The sequence below is a fragment of the Lupinus angustifolius genome, chromosome LG01 (genome assembly GCF_001865875.1).
Source record: "Lupinus angustifolius cultivar Tanjil chromosome LG01, LupAngTanjil_v1.0, whole genome shotgun sequence".
Lineage (NCBI taxonomy): Eukaryota > Viridiplantae > Streptophyta > Magnoliopsida > Fabales > Fabaceae > Lupinus > Lupinus angustifolius.
Window position 1 is genome coordinate 7,417,698 of NC_032009.1, and position 2,549 is coordinate 7,420,246.

Below are 2,549 nucleotides of genomic sequence, written 5' to 3' on the forward strand. Positions count from 1 at the left end.
TCAAACTCAGTTCCAATGAATGTACATGTTCCTTCGATTCAAGATGAAACTCATTGTTCAAGTCCAAATGATGTTGAAGAAGTTCAACCACAACAAAGATCATCTATTTGGAATCATTTTAAGAGGCATAAGGTAGACGGGAAGTGGAAAGCGGCTTGTAATTATTGTGGCAAGCGACTATTTGATAAGTATTGGGGTGATATAGGTGCTTTGATGGTTGTTGGTATTGTGTTAGATCCTAGATACAAACTATGTTTTTTAGATTTTTTTTATCTCATAATTTATGGAGAGCAACATGTTTCTGAAATGAACAAGGTGAAAGGTATTTAGGAAGAATTGGTAGAAGAGTATGAGATTAAAATGAAGGGTAAAAAGAGTGTTTTTTCAAGTCAAAGTCATAGTCAAACTCTAAATTTAATAGATGTGGGGGCAGATGGAGTGAATGTTGATTGAAGGGCAAAGTATCAAAGTTTTGTTTCTGAGCAAAATATTGCTACAACACACCGTAGGTCAGAACTAGACATATATTTAGAGGATGGAGTATTACCCGATCAAGGTGGAGAGTTTGACATCTTAACTTGGTGGAAAGTAAATGGGATAAAATATCCAACCTTGCAAAGAATTGCAAGAGATTTACTTGCAATTCCTATCTCCACTGTTGCTTCAGAATCTTCATTTAGTACGGATGATGAATTTTTACTCCTCATCGTAATATATTGCGTCTAGATACCATAGAGGCATTGATGTGTCTCAAGGATTGGCAAAGGTGTGACATGAAAGGTAATATTATCTATTACTTTTAATTACATATTTGTAGATTCATTATATAAATCTTGAATAAAGTTACTATCTTTTTGCAGGCTCTTCAAATTCAAAACTGGACATCATTGGGTGTGGTACAATATTGGAAGATTTTGATGTTAGTAACATTATTAACTTGTGATTTGAGACCACTTAAAAAGAATTATGTTTCTTGCTTTGATTTTAAATTTTGATTTTTTTATAGGATTCAACTAGCCAAGGTAGTGCTATTGAAGGGAATGACGTTAACCGTTGAAGAAGATTCGGAAACTGCAGCAATGAATGCATTTTTTATTTCATTTTGTTGAAGACTTAATATTTTGAAAGTAGTTTAAATTTTAAAATTTATATGAACAATTGAATTTTTATGATTACTCTTCAATATTAGGAAAGAATTGTTGAATTTATAGTTGAGTAGGAATTAGAAATTTGTTGATAATTCAAAAACCCGTGGGTACCCAGAAATACTCACGGGTACCCAGAATACCCACGAAATACCCGCATGCGGATACCCGTACGGGTATGGGTGGGTATGGGTAATGACCCCAAATTTTAAAACAGGTAGCGGGTAGCTACTACCCGTGCCCGCCCGTATCCGTTGTCATCCCTAATGATGATGGTGAAGGAGGCTCCAAGTTAATTTTCCCAAGAGAGAAGTATTGCTATGTCTGGCTATCCGAACTCCTAACCACCACATGTTTTATTTTTAGTGATTTTTTCTCAGCTAACATAATGGATACTCCTTTGAAAAGAGGATCCCCAAATAAAATTTCTCAATGTTAAATAAATTTTATTGCACACAATTTGAGGAAGCCAACTAGTTTGCATGTAGTAAGTGGGAATGGATGACAGAACTGATTTAGCAAGAGTTAACCTTTCAGGTTTGTTGAGGAGATTAAGTTCCAAGTGGCAAGCCTATTTTTCATTTTTTTCAATGATGAAATGGCAGTCTTCCTTTTTAGGTCGACCATGTATAATGGGAAATCCCAAATACTTTATGATGTTTGATGTGAAACGGATTGACGAAATTGTTGTGAACTTATTTTTTTCCCTATTTGTCACCCCTTTCGATCTGAACGCTCTTGATTTTGAGAGATTGACCTTTAAACCATAAGCATTGCTGAAGTCTTAAAAAAAATTAGCAATAAGGCGGACCTGGGAGCTTTTGGCTTTGATAAATAAAAGAACATCATCTGCAAAGAAAAGATGAGAGATAGGAGGTCCATATGTAGAGATTTTTATAGGAAGCCACCTCTTCATACGAACCTCTTTAGTGATAGAAAGAGATAATTTTTCCATGCATATAACAAAAAGATAAGGGGAAAGGAGATTACCTTGTCTCAAACCTTTAGCAGGGTTGAAGTTAGGGAGCATGCGACCATTCCAAAGAATTGAAAGAGAAGAGGTAGTTACACAATGCATGATAAGTTTGACCGTCATAGAGGGGAAACCAAACTCAATGAGGCAATTGCAAAGGAACTCCCAGTTAACATTGTCAAAAGCCTTTTCAAGGTCGATCTTGACAGCTAGATCTCCATTCTTCTTCTTAGATTTGTTCATGTAGTGGATGATTTCTTGGAGGATGATGGCATTGTCAACAATACCCCTACCAGGAAGGAAGCTGCTTTGAAGAGGACCTATTAAATCATTCAAGACAGACTTGAGTCTACAAACGAGAACTTTGGTGATGAGTTTGTAGATGACATTGCATAAGCTGGTAGGCCTTAAATCTTTGAACGTGTTGGCGC

The 2,549-nt window shown here is 35.9% G+C and overlaps 1 long non-coding RNA gene across 1 annotated transcript; it reads left to right on the forward strand.

The window, feature by feature from the left end:
- LOC109342255 lies at window positions 703–1,077 on the forward strand. Its single transcript, XR_002107042.1, has 3 exons — window positions 703–780; window positions 861–919; window positions 1,007–1,077. It is a non-coding gene; the product is annotated as an uncharacterized LOC109342255 (long non-coding RNA).